Here is a 14,492-nt window from a genome sequence, read left to right on the forward strand (position 1 = left end):
TCAAATTATTCCTAGGTTATCTTATTTTTTCTTGTTTCAATCTCTGCTGACCTGCATTTGTCTGTTTTCCTATGTTAAGTACTTTTTAAAATTTGAGTCTTCTGTCTTGTTTGAGATTTGTCAATATTGCTAGATGTTTATTACATTTTTTAGAGTTTTCTTTTTTTTTTAAGTGATATTTTATTTTATTTTATTTTATTTTTTACTTTAGAGAGAGAGCATGTGCTCGCACGAGGGAGGGAGAGGGACGGGGGAGAGGGAGAGAGAATCTTTTTTTTTTTTTTTTTAATTTTTTTTTTTTTAACGTTTATTTATTTTTGAGACAGAGAGAGACAGAGCATGAACGGGGGAGGGTCACAGAGAGAGGGAGACACAGAATCCGAAATAGGCTCTAGGCTCTGAGCTATCAGCACAGAGCCCGACGCGGGGCGCGAACCCACGGACTGTGAGATCATGATCTGAGCCGAAGTCGGACGCTTAACAGACCGAGCCACCCAGGCGCCCCAAATTTTTTAGAGTTTTCAAAAAAAAAACGATTTGGGGTTTTATTATATCCTTTTATCTTTTTTCCCTTATTTTTCTTATTTTTGCTTTTATTTTTATATCCACGCTTTCTAATTGCTTTGAGTCTATTTGCTTGTGCTGTTTCTAATTTCTTAAGTGGGACATGTAGTCCGTGTGTTTCTCTCTCATTTTCATCTCTTCCAACATAATCATTTAAAGCTATAAAATTCCTCCTGAAAAGCAATTTAACTGCAGCCCACATTCAGTCACATGGCGTTTTTATTACCACCCGGCTCTAAGTATTTTCAAAATATTCTTTTTTCTCTGTCTTGATGAAGTCAGGAGTTATGCAGAAGTTTTGTTTTGTAATTCTAAGTGTTCCCGGGTTTTATTCTGTAGGCCAGGGATGTCCAATTCCGGTACATGTGCTGTCGCTTGTCCCCTGCTACCACCTATGCCTGGCATGGTGAAGGGGCCCCGCATCGTTCCCATTAGGCCCAGAAGCCTCCCCCGCGTGGCCCTCTGGGCGGCCAGAGTCCATCAAGACCCCTAAGTGGGAAAACGACTGAGCATCCCTGCTGCAGGTTGGGGAGACCTGCCCGCCGGCCAGGCTCACACTTGTGCTTTAAAAGAAAATGACTCCGATCTCGAGACAGTTAAAAAAAAAAAAAAAAAAAAAAAAAAAAAAAAAGACCAACTTTCCTTAGCCCTAGACTGTTTTATTTTCCATCACAAACATTACAGATGCATCCGTTTAACCCAAAAGGCATTTATTGAGCAATTACTGTGTCTACGGCGGCAGCGGGTTGTACATCACGAAGGAAAACTGTTGCGCGCCCCCCCTCTCCCCCGGCCCCCAGGCGTTTACAGTGAGCCTGGTAATAACGAGTCTTTCACTCCGAAAGCCTTGTCAGGGCATTCCTGGCGCCCGGCACTGCTTCTTCTCTCAAGTGTGATCTCATTGCCAGCAACTCCGGGAGCGAGCTGGTGTTATCTCCACTTGACAGATAACGAAACAAGACTTAGAGAAATGAAGCGGCGCGCCCGAGATTGGCCAGCCAGCAGGAGAGCCCCAACCCGGAGCCACCCGGATGTGTGGGCACCGCGCCGCCGCCTTGGAAAAGATTGCAAGGTTTTATGTTTTATTTTTTTCTCCCCCATTTCGTCCACATGCTCAGCGATCGGAGGGTGCAATGGAAACGGACGGCTGTGCCCTCCATTCGCTTCTCCACGGCCGAAAGGCCGTCCAATCTTCAAGCTGCTCTAAATTACATCACGGGTAGTTGGCTCCAAGAATCTTGCTTTGGGGGCCTGTTGTCTGTTTTCCTTATCTCTTCAGAATGCTTTGGCCAACCAGGCAGAATGCTTATCTTGCCGCTTTAGGGCCTTGAAAATGCAGGCTGTGGTGCTGAGCATCCTTCCCTGGGGGCCTGTGTGACACATACTAAATCCACACCGCCCAAGGCAGAGAAGCAGCTGGGGGTCTGGTCTGTGCTCTGGGTAAGGCAGCTAAGGGCCGTGCACAGCATGTTACCCCATAGTGCACGGGGTCCAGACACCGGCTCTCGGTTTCCCCTACCATCCGAAAAGAGAGAAGTCCTATGAAGCCTTTCATAAGCCCAAATGGCCTACGTCGAAGAAGCAGGGGCCATTCATTTATAGGAAAAAAATGTTTTGATCTTTCCCAGAACCAAAACATAACCTCTCCTCGGCTTTTCTGATACCCGAGGACACGTCTTGCTAACGGATGCACAAAATAAGTCAAGATGAAGCACAGATGCTCACGGACACAGTTCAGAACTCTGGCAGTTTGATGCTGAGATGCTGAGGTGGTGCCCGGGGAAGGAGCTGGGAGGGGCCGCTCTCCCCCCTCCCGGTACCTGCTGCCTCTGTTAATGGCTCACAGCTAAACAAACACTGCGCACTGTTTTCACTTGTTTCTTTTTTCCCAGAAAAGTGCAAATCCTCTGTGGATTTCTTCCCACTGATCAGAAAACAGGTACTAACGTAGGTCTTTTCCTAGAAAAAAATGGTATCCCGTTTCAACTGTAATTATTAGAACGAGGATTATTATTCCCATTTGACCACTAGGAATTGAAGGCGCAGGGAGACACATGATTTACCCAAGGTCGCATAGCCATTAAGCAGCAGAACCGAGATTTAAAACCTTCATCTGTCAGGCTCTGTCTTCTCTTAAAGTCGAAACCCATGTTTAGACAGCAGATGCTACTCTGTTATTGCAACTGTACAGGGAGACAGGAGGGCAGATGATGGTGTCCAAAAGGTATATCCTTTTACACTTACGGGTTTTTCCCAAATGGAAAAAAAAAATTATGCTGTATAATTACTGCAAGAACCATGTTGGGATTTGTCCTCAGTCCTGCTAATGTGGCCCTCAGCCTCCACTTGAGCTGAGCGTTCATCAGAAATGCAAGTTCTTGGGGCACCTGGGTGGCTGTTGGTTAACTGTCCAACTCTTGGTTTCGGCTCGCATCATGATCTCGCAGTTTGTGGAACCAAGCCCCATGTCGGGTGTTGCATTGACGGTGCAGAGCCTGCTTGTGATTTTCTCTCTCTGCCCTTTTCCCCACTCACTCGCACATTCTCTCTCTCTCTCACAATAAATAAGCAGAAAAAAACCCAAGAAAAGCAAGTTCTTGGACCCCATCTTATACGCACACGGTTGAACCAGAGCCCCAGATGATTTACACACACACTGAATTTTATGATCTCTGTAAGACACCGGAAGGCCCGTTAAATGGCTTTTCTTCCATTTACAACCAGCTCTTTACTTGTATATGGAGACAGCCCCATAGGTTTAGGCATGATGTTTGTGTACCCGTCTCTGCAGCTCAAAAATATCAGCAACAAAATCCCATTCAAGTATCCCAATACTCCCGATTATCCAGTTCGACGCGTTTGTATTCTCTTTCCCTCCTTTCCTTTCTTATATGCTGATTGATTGATTCATAGGTTTATCTGCCTCTTGTCTCTTCCTTCGGTCCACCCCCTAAGCAGGTTTCCTTAAATCCAAACAGAAGTATGCAGACTCCTGCTTGAAAATCGTCAATGGCTCCCCGTGGTCGGCGCGGTGAAGTGTTCACTTCTTTGGCTTGCCATTCGTCGTCCTCCAAATCTGATGCCATTTTCTCTTTTCAGCCTCATTTGCCCCCCCCACCCCATTTCCCACCTTGTACCTATGGGTGCTTGACTACCCTGGCTGCTCACAGACCCCAGAATCCTGCATGTTTGTTCCAGCACAGTGACACTGTGTCGTGCGCCTTCCCTTGTCCTGCCTTGTGAAATAGCCGTGGCTGGAATCTTCTCTCCCCAACTTACCGTCATGAAAGTATTTCCTCCTCTAAGAAGCAAAGGTATCTCCCAGGGCTATTGGGAGGCTTACAAAAGAAAAAGACACATACAGGGGCGCCTGGGTGGCTCAGTCGGTTGGGCGGCTGACTTCGGCTCAGGTCATGATCTCGCGGTCCGTGAGTTCGAGCCCCGCGTCGGGCTCTGTGCTGACAGCTCAGAGCCTGGAGCCTGTTTCAGATTCTGTGTCTCCCTCTCTCTGACCCTCCCCCGTTCATGCTCTGTCTCTCTCTGTCTCAAAAATAAATAAACGTTAAAAAAAAAATTAAAAAATATATATATATAAAAAAAAAAAAAGAAAAAGACACATACAGTTCCTCGCACATAATATGTGACCAATCAATGCTAATGGAAGGAAGTCAGGGAGGGAGAGGGAAAGGAGGGGAGGAAGGAAGGAAGAAACGGAAAATCGGCTAATGTTCTGGCATCCTGGGCTGTGAGCGCAGCGTACAGGAAGCTGTCCGTGGGGGCATTTGGTCCCAAGCAAAGCCCAAGTGGAATTTTACAGGCAGCTGTGTGATTTGGAACCATTGGAGCATTCTAAGCCTGCAGTCTCGGGGAGCATTTTCCCTGCGAATTGCAGGGAGCATGCTCCACTCTGGTGAATAACGGACAAGACACTTAGACATTCCTACGTAGACGCATTTGGCTGGAGAACGGTTTCCAGGGGAGATTAGCAGTCCCAGGTGCAAGCTGTGTTTCAGAAATGGACCGACTACCAAATGCTGAAGGCGAGGCCAGTATTCACAAGCGACTCCAGAATCTCTGGTTGGGAGCCTGGTGGCTCTGGTTGACACAGACAGCTGGGGTGGGAGCACTCAGGGACGTGGCCAGGGAGGAAAAGAGCGAGCTGAGTGTGGGTAGAGTCCCAGCCTCCGCAGCAGGCCCTTGAAATACAACTAGTGTGAAAAAAATAAATGTTTAATTTGTTTCATTTTTTAAATTTTTTTGTAAAATTTTTCAATGTTTATTCATTGTTGAGAGCGAGAGAGTGAGCAGGGGAGGGGCAGAGAGAGAGGGAGACACAGAATCCGAAGCAGGCTCCAGGCTCTGAGCTGTCAGCACAGAGCCCGACGCAGGGCTCGAACTCACGAACCGTGAGATCATGACCTGAGCCGAAGTCAGACGTTTAACTGACTGAGCCACCCGGGCACCCCTGCTTTTGTTTCATTTTAATGGATTAAAAGTTAAATTTAAATTGCCGCTGCTGCTTCTTTTTTTTTTTTTTTCTTTTCTATTTTTATAAACATGGACATCCAGCATCTCTTTGGTGAAAAAAGCTCTGCTTTCCTCGTTATTTATGCCGGCACCTTTGTGGTTTTTCTCATTCTTGACCTGCTATGAGATGTTGCCATTTAAATCCACCACGATTTTCCAAGTCAGGTTGCCTATTTAAATTGAAATGGATAAAATTAAATAAAGTAAAAATTCAGTTACTCGGTTTCACTAGCCATCCTCCGAGAGCTCAAGGCCTTCCTGCGGCTGTACCCGTGTGAGAGCTCTGGACATTTCCCTCACCACAGAAAGCTCTCCTGGACAGCGCTGACCATGGGCCTCAAGCTGTGAAAGACCAGAAGGTATGATCACAGTGACCCAAGTGGTGGAATCCTCCAGACCAAGGTCTTATAAAGGCCTGTAAGGCCTGACCATGCCCAGCAGGTGCCGCAGCACCTGGGGATACTGAGGCTCGCCCACCCTGCATCCCTCCGTGCTGGCCATCCCAGAGATGCTCTCTGCGGGGAGGGTGGTCCATCATACTCCCCCGAGAGGTTGGAATCACTTCTCCCTGAGACAGAGAAGGAAACTGAGACTCGGGCAAATTCAGTAACTTAACTCAAGCTGTGTGAGTGAAGGAGGAGTCAGACCCAGATCCGATTCCTTAGTCTGTGCTCTTTTTGATTTGCACACGGCCCCCATTGGAGGCCGGTCAGAGGAAACCATCGGGCTGGGATTATCCAGGGCATTCACTACCATTACAGTCCACTTTTGCATCATTCAGGCTGCTGAAGGGCCATTGTCAAGTTCCAGTCACAGCCCACCCGTACTAAGCTAGAAGTACATTTGTACGATGACGCACAAGTTCAAAGTATGAAGCCCAGAGTGTGGAAACCTCAACAACAACAACAACAACAACAAAGGTGGCCTTTGATGACCGATGGCCGTGTAACTAATATTTCAAGGCGGAGAGAACTATACAGAATTGCTATCCACAGAAATGGGTCTGTAATTTCTTCGATAATTAGTATAAATAATAATAATCATAATAATGCATTGGTGTTGTGCCAAACGACCACCAACTTCGTTGCTTAAAACAAGGGAAAGTCATTTCCTTAAAGTTCTGCATTCCTTCTGGAGGCCCTGGGGGAGAATCTATTTCCTTGCCTTTTGCAGCTTCTGGTAGCTGCCTGCATTCCTTGGCTCGTAGCCTCGTCCTCTGTCTTCGAAAGTAGCTGTGTACTATCTTCCAATCTTCCTCCGCTTTCACCGTACCACCTGTTGTGGTCCTGACCCTCCTGACTCTCCTGTATAAGGACGCTTGTGATTACATTTAGGCCTTGCCTGGATAATCCAAGACAACCTCCCCATCTCATGAACCTTAACAGAATCACATCAGCAAAGTTCCTTTTGCCATGTAAATTTCTAGGGATTAGGACAAGGATGTATTTCGGGGGAGGGGCATTATTCACCTGCCAAAAATAATCCCAAATACTACCACCCTCAATCAGGTGCTCCCCCTGATGAGAACACTGGGCTGGGGTTATGCTTCATCCACTGAGCAACCCTACAAATAGAAGGATCAGAGAAGAGAGTCTCCTACTGGGTCACACTGCAAGGATTTAAACCTTGGGGTCCCTCCCTAAGTCCACCTGGTTGTTTTCTCTTAACCAGGTTATCATCGTGGAGAATTTCCTAAGTACTGAGCATTAGACCAGTACCTGCAGGATCTCATTTGCGTTGCGTCTCTTCTTCACCCCGACACAGGTCTGAAGACACTATCCCCAGGTTGCGGGTGAGGAAACAGGGTCACAAAGGAGAAACAAGTCACGAAAATCAGAGAATGCAGATGTGACAGAACCTGAAGAGTCTGAAGCCTTCTGCTTCTTCCCTGGACACGGTAGGCTCCGTTGCCGCAGCTTACGACGGCCCCAGGTGGCCCCAGGCCCCAAGGTGAACGGCTGACCGTGAACTCGGGTACACCACCTTCATCTCAGCCAGTCTTCAGGTGCCAAAGCAGAGAGCCTTTCCATGGCTCACCACCAGCTTGTATTTATCAGCCGGAAATGGCTTTATAGTCTACTCGCTAAATTGGATTTCTTTCAGAAGAGACTAGGGCGGCAGATAAAAGCAGGTTTTATGACCATCCAATCAGAGAAAGCTGAATTTCATTTGAGCAGGTGAGACTAGATGTATTTCAGCTTTCTCTTTTAAAACCTGGGGGAAGCACCGAGATGTCGAGGCCAATTCATCAAGCTTTAGGAGGCTTTTTTATTAGTCACTTACAGCAAACATTTTCCCCTTTACAGATGGTTACCTAATGCAACAAAAGTCTCCATCTAGGTTCCATGCCAGGCTGAGATTTGGAAAGCCAGGGCAGGATGTGAATGACAGTATCTCACTCCCAATCAAGGACGAGAACACTCACAAAGGCACCAGGGTAAGTCAAAGGAGAAAGAGACTTTCCAACAAATGGTGCTGAAGCAATGAGATGTCCATATGGGAAAAATGAATGTCAACACTCGGCTCGTGCTGTGTACAAAAATCAACTCAAAATTAATCACAGCTTTCAACGTAAAGCCTAAAAACATATAACATCTAGAAGAAAACTGGAGAACATGTCTGTGACCTTGGTTTAGGCAAACATTTGTACAAGACGGTAGGACCCAAAAAGCAAAAGTCATAAGACAAAAAAAAATTGATAAAATGGACTATATTAAAAATAAAATCTTCTGTCCTTTAGAAAGCACTGTTAAGAAAATGAAAAGACAAGCCACAGACTGGGAGAGAGTATTTGTGAAACACTTACTTGATCATTGACCTGTGTCCAGACCATATAAAGAACCTTTACAACTCGATGATTAGAAGATACACCCTATTCAAAAATGGGCCAAAGATCTGCATAGACAATTATTCAAAGTAAAAATAGGGATGGCAAATAAGCACATAAAAACTGCTCACCCTCGTTAGCCATTAACTAAACTCACGTGAAAACCACAAGGATAAAGCTCTGCACGCCAATGAGGATGGCAAAAGCAAACAACCAAAAACCATCAACGCTGCTATGGTCTAAATGTTTGTATCCCCTGCAAAATTCATATATTGAAATCCTGAGCCCCAAAGGTAATGGTATTAGTGGGTGGGTTCTGTGGGATGTGATTAGGTCATAAAGGTGAAGCCCTCATGAATGGGATTATAAAAGAGATCCTGCAGAGCTCCCTCACGCTCCACCCCACGAGGACACAATGAGAAACCTGCGGCTCCACGGAGGGCCCTCACCTGACCTTGCTGGTACGCTGAGTTCGGGCGTCCAAGCTCCAGAACTGTGAGCGATGAGTTTCTGTTGTTTGGGAGCTGCCCAGTCAGGGGTACTTGCTTGTGGCAACCCAAACAGACTAAGACAAATACCTTGTAGGCATACAGAGCAATTGGAACTGGAATACATTGCTGGCAGGAATGCAAAATTGTACATCCGGCCACTTTGGAAGAACAATCGGCCATTTTTTATACAGCCGCACGCCAATTGCATGGATGACCCAGCAATTTTACTCTAGATGTTTACCCAAGGAAAATGCTATGTCCACAAAAGACCTGTATACAAATGTTCACAGCAGTTCTGTTCCTATTCGTCAAAAACTAGAAACAACCGAAATATCCTTCAATTGATGAATGAATAATCTATCAATACAATGAAATGCTATTAAGCTATAAAAGGGGATCAGCTACTCATATATGCATCAGCATGAATGCTTCTCAAAAAGCATTATGCTAATTGAAAGAAGCCAGACTCAAGAGGCTACCTAAGGTATGATTTTATTTATACATTCCTTGGAGAAAAACCAAAACTACAGGGACAGAAATCAGTTGATTGGGCTGGAGCGGGAGCAGGGGAGGAGGGGAGAGGGCACTGAACACAAAGGGATACTAAGGAACTTTCTGGGGTGATGGAAATGTTCTAGACCGGGGACTGGGGTGGCAGTTACACGATTCTAAATGCACTTTGTCACCATGCACTGAATGGCACTCCTGATAAAGAGAAGTTTTACTCTTTGTAAATTATATCTCAATAAATGTGACTTTGAATACAAAGAGTGCAAGAATTCAAGTCCTACCCTTCCCCCCAATAACAACATACAAAAATGTTCATGGAGACGGAAATAACAATATTGGCCCCATTACTCCAGTTGTAGAAACTTATGTCGCAGCCCCTGCATTTAGTAACGCGCATCATAGCCGCGTTCTCTCCGGAGCACAAAGCCCCTGCGATTGGATAAGTGTTCCCTTATCTTCTGTTTCTATCATGAAAAAATGAAAAGGACTTCCATCTTCCGAAACATCCTCTTTTCTGGAAAAAGAGAACATTTCATTTCTTTATACCCTGTTTCAATCCACAAAGGAATAGAGAGGCAGCTTACACGAATGCGCTCAATAAAGTAGCGGTTTTATATAAATAAAAAAACCAGGGCCAAAGAAAAGATGCATCACACGAGAAAGCTGGGGTGTCGATGTGCGGATCCTGACTTTCTACACACTTCCTTGTGCAGCCATGAGTTTCCTGACGGCCACAGGAGATGGGAGGGGGGAGGGGAAATTCATGAGCCAAATAATTTACGGAGCACATGACCAGAGCCCTCTAGCTCCAGAGTGGGAGAAAATGACATCAAGGCAAGACCAATCACCAGCGGTATCCCAGGAGCTTCCTCCGTTTCTAACTGACTTCGGTCAGGGAAAGAGGTAACTCAGCCGGTTAACTCCCCTGCAGCAAGCATAGTAGCAGATAGAAATTTCTCCAGCTCTGGGGCCTGCCTGCTGGGTCACCATGTTGCTGTTCAGGTGGGCCTCCTTCCCTCTGGCCAGACTGTTCCCAGAAGAAAAGCTGCATGGACTCCCGAAAGGACCCTGGACAAGAAGCAGACTGGGTCCTGGGTCCAGCCCTTGTCTGGACACTGACCGGTTGCCATTGGGTTTGTGCAGGATTTGTGTTTCAGAGTCTTCGTCCTTAAGATGGGCATCCGTAATTTAGGAGCCCCACGCGACTGTTGTGAGAATTTGTTAACAGCTGTGAGATAACATCTCCTAAGCTAGGTGACAAGAGACTCCCGTTAGGGGTTGAATTGTGTCCCCTTAAACAATGTTGAAGTCTTAACCTGCAGTACCTGGGACCTCATTTGGTGATAGGGTCTTGGCAATGAAGAAGGTGAGGTGAGGTCATTAAGGTGGGCACGAATCCACTATGGTAGATGTCCTTATAAAAAGGAGAAATGTAGACACACGTGGAGGCAGATGGAGTGAGGGTGCAGGAGGCTGTCACCTGCAAGCCGAGGGTGCCTGAAGCTACCAGAAGCAAGGAGAGGGAACAGACCAGGTTCTCCCACACAGCCCTCAGAGGGAGCCAACCCTGCTAACACCTTGATCTTGGACTTCTAACCCCCAGGACCGCAAGACAGGAAATGTCTGTCATTGAAGCCACTCGGTTTGTGGTATTTCATTACGGCAACCTGAGGAAGTTACTATAGTCCCAAATGCTGTTTCAACGCCAGCCCATGAGAAACTTGTCAGAGGTTTGAAGTAAACTGGGAAAAGAAACAATAGGGTAGAAAAGTCTTAATAATTCTAAACTTACTCCATGTTTTATCATCCTAGTTTACCCTTTTATCATACTACATGATAGGTTTATTGTTATGTCATCACTTGGCAAAATCAACGTTTTATTGATTTTTTTTTTTTTATTCCAAGAAATCTACAGGTATAGAAAGCCCTGGAATAAATCCCCATTGAGGAGTCTCTTAAACTTCCCTTTCAGTGATCCCAGTGAGAGGTAGGACACTGTCAAATGCAGCAAGGACGCACGCCCACTTAGATATGACCTCTGGACAGCAAGCACCTCAAAGGACTTTTCTGTCACAACGTTTAGCACAGATCCTAGAACATAGATGTGCTCCGTGATTCTGACTGATGGTTCGGTAAGTTGGTCAGACGGAAGATGGTTTCTGAACTAAAGGGAAATATGGAACTGTGAGAAAGCACCAGGAACCCCAGGGAGGACAGACACCTGCTGGGGATGCTGACTCCCCCTGCCAGGTCAGAGAGGGACCTTGATCATCAGTCATGGGCATCTTTTCTAAGCCCTTCTCAACATGGCATTCCAAGCAGCCACTATCAATGAAACTTGGCACATGAGCTGAGTCCAATCTCTTATCTAAATACCCAGGTAACAAACACCCTCGGAGGCTCCACGAACCTGGGAAGTACACTGAGGTCTCAGTACTTACTCCCCCAAATGGAACTTCTGGCTCCCGCTCACAAGCTAGACTGCTGAAAAGGAGCCCCTTCCATGCCTTACTCTGACTCATGGTGACATAGGGCATGTTGCCTTGGGTATATAGAAGAGCATGTGTCCCTTTGGCCACTTTCCCCAATGACCTTATAGCATCCCTTTCTCTTCGGGTACTGGGACCAGAGCTCATATATCTCCTGTGTCTTATATACTCTATGTAATATATACTCTGGCAGGTGGGCATCTCCACAGGGCATCTGCCAAACAGTCATGCACCAACCATGTCCCAGTCACCTCTTGCTAGTATCCTGAAGATGGAACCCCTGAAAAAATCTGAGGCAGCATGACTTTCCCACCCACACCTCCCTCCACCAGCTCTCATTCTGATTAAATCCGGTGTGTTAGTTTCCTATGGCTGCTATAAAAAATTACGATAAACTTGGTAGAAATTTAATCCCTCACAGTTCTGCGGGCCAGAAGTCCAAAATCAGGTTCACTGAGACAAAATTAAAACGTCAACAGGTCTGCGTTCCCTCTGGAGGCTCCTCGGGAGAATCCGGGTTTTGCCTCTTCCAGCTACTGAAGGCTGCTGCCCTCCTTGGCTTGCGGCTGCTTGTTCCAGGGACAAGTATCTTCAGACCTCTTTCTGCTTCGTGGCCACATCATAGTCTCCTCTTCTGCCTCAAATCTCCCTCTGCTGCTCTCTTCTGAGCATATGTTTGATTGTATTTAGGGCCCATTTGGATAATCCAGGATAATCTTCCCAGCTCAAGATCCTTAACCGTATCGCATCTTTTGCCTATAACGTGATATTTACGGGTTTTCGGGAATCAAGTCTCGGATATCTTTGGGGGACCATTTTCCAGTGTACAATACCTAGGGTTTTTTTTAACTCTGTACCCCACCCTGGCCATGTCCATTATGGTTAATGCAGGTGATGTATCAGAATCTGTGAGCTGTAATGGGATCCATCATGCTCAAGGTCGGGGTAGGGATGAGTGGTCATTGATGAAGCTGGTCATTGAAAAGAACAAAATCAAGGAGATATTGGGCTTGCCTGGCAGATAGAATAAGACCAAAGATTTTCTCAGACCTCAGGATTCGTGGTCCAGAGAGAAAGAAATTCAATTCTCTACCTTCATGTGTGTGCCTATGCAAAAGCTTATGGTAATGGCCAGAATTATGGAAAGAGCATTGCCCACAACCCTATGGCAACCCCCTTCTGTTTTCCACGAAACGCCTTTTACTCAGAGCAGGTAACATTGGTTATCTACCCAATGTTTATTTCTTCTCTTCTCTCCTTCTCAACAGGGTCCAGACTTGCTTTAGGGACTTTCCCACCAAGGTCTTGGGCTTTAGGAAGGCAACCTCTGCCCTTCAAGCTGCAGAGATAAGTCTAGGTTAATCAAAATGGGTCCCCTTGCCACACCAGTGAATGTGAATGATTGTCCTGATCATATGGCAGATTACTGGTCCAATGGGGACAGGAAGCAGTGTCTCCTATGGAATTTTGCTCTTCTGAAGAGACATATATAAGGTATGGCTTCTTTTCTTGTCTGAGCCTGGTTGTGTCTTGTCATGCCTGGATGCGTTTTACCACTTAGTGTGTATTTGAAGAGCCAAGGGAAGAACACATTTCATTTACTGAAACTGGCAGAGTGGAGGGCAGAAACATATTGGTCTTCCATTAGGTAACTGAGCGACTGAGATAGCCAACCTGGAGAGCTCTGTCTTACTTCCACAGTTCTCACGATGTGAGATAATAAATTTCCTTAACATTTAAGAGAATCTGAATGGGAGCCACAAGTATCCTAAGTCACCTCCTGTCCAAGAACTGATAATGCTTAGCCAAACCCACCTTTCCTTACGGCAATAGGAACAGAGGAATGGCCAATGTTATCCATAGAAGCTTGTGTTAGATTTTGGATCAGGGTCCATTTTTACGTAACACATTCGACAATTTGAATTCACTGAAACTCCTCTTAGAAAGCGATCGTTGGGGGCGCCTAGGTGGCTCAGTCGGTTAAGCGTCCGACTTCAGCTCAGGTCACGATCTCGCGGTCCGTGAGTTCGAGCCCCGCGTTGAGCTCTGGGCTGATGGCTCAGAGCTTGGAGCCTGCTTCCGATTCTGTGTCTCCCTCTCTCTCTGCCCCTCCCCTGTTCATGCTCTGTCTCTCTGTCTCAAAAATAAATAAACGTTTAAAAAAAAAAAAAGAAAGCGATCGTTGTCTTAGTGGGAACAATAGTTTGATAAGCGTTCGAGGTCAGCGCAGAGTATGTGAAGCATTTGAGCTTGAGCAGAACAGAAAAGAGGGTGCTGTTGGTTGCTTAGGAGGGTATGAGGCGGTAGAATAAGAGAGGAAAAGGGAGAAAGGGAGCGAGAAGACGGCTGAAAACTAGGAAGGAACTACACGGTGTGACACCTTCGGCTGGACGGTCCCCACATCACCCTACTCCGGTACGGTGTGCAAAAGCCACAAAAGGCTAATGAAAGTGGACCCCTTGTAGGAACCAGTGGCAGTGATGACTGTAGTCTCTAGGGATTATAGGGTGACAGCATGCGAGAAAGCACGCGTATGAAGACAGACAGAATCACAAGTGGTTCCCCGCCAATTTCCCCCAAGTCACGAAGAGACACTTGGTTCTCATTAGACTTTCGTGTTGCTGCCTCAGCACTAGGGAGCCCCAGGTTATATCTGGGTCACATGACTAGTCACGTTACCATTCCTAACACCTGTGCCTGTACCACAAATCACCCTGGGCTCTGTGGCCCAACCACTCCCAAACTTTGGACCCCCAGTCCCTCAGTGATCTCAGCGTGGAGCACCTCCCCTTTATGTCAGTCCGCCCCACTCTGTGACCAACGCAAGCCGTGCTCACCAGCCCCTTTTGGCAAAGCACAGCCTTCCGACGGATCTTTGCTCTTTCCGCTGCGCTTGTAGCTTTTTCTTTTTTGCTTCCGTGGCATGGTAGGTCCTAGACTTGTCAGCGTGTTAGGGGTTTGAGCATAGCCTTTCCGAAGGAAATGCTCTCCCAGCAGAATTCCCCAGCATGGGCGTTCAGACCTGCCATTTGCATAAGTAAGCAGTCATTTGTACAGATGAAATGAGCAGTTGCATATGTGCAG

Source organism: Panthera leo, chromosome A1 (assembly GCF_018350215.1).
Source record: "Panthera leo isolate Ple1 chromosome A1, P.leo_Ple1_pat1.1, whole genome shotgun sequence".
Lineage (NCBI taxonomy): Eukaryota > Metazoa > Chordata > Mammalia > Carnivora > Felidae > Panthera > Panthera leo.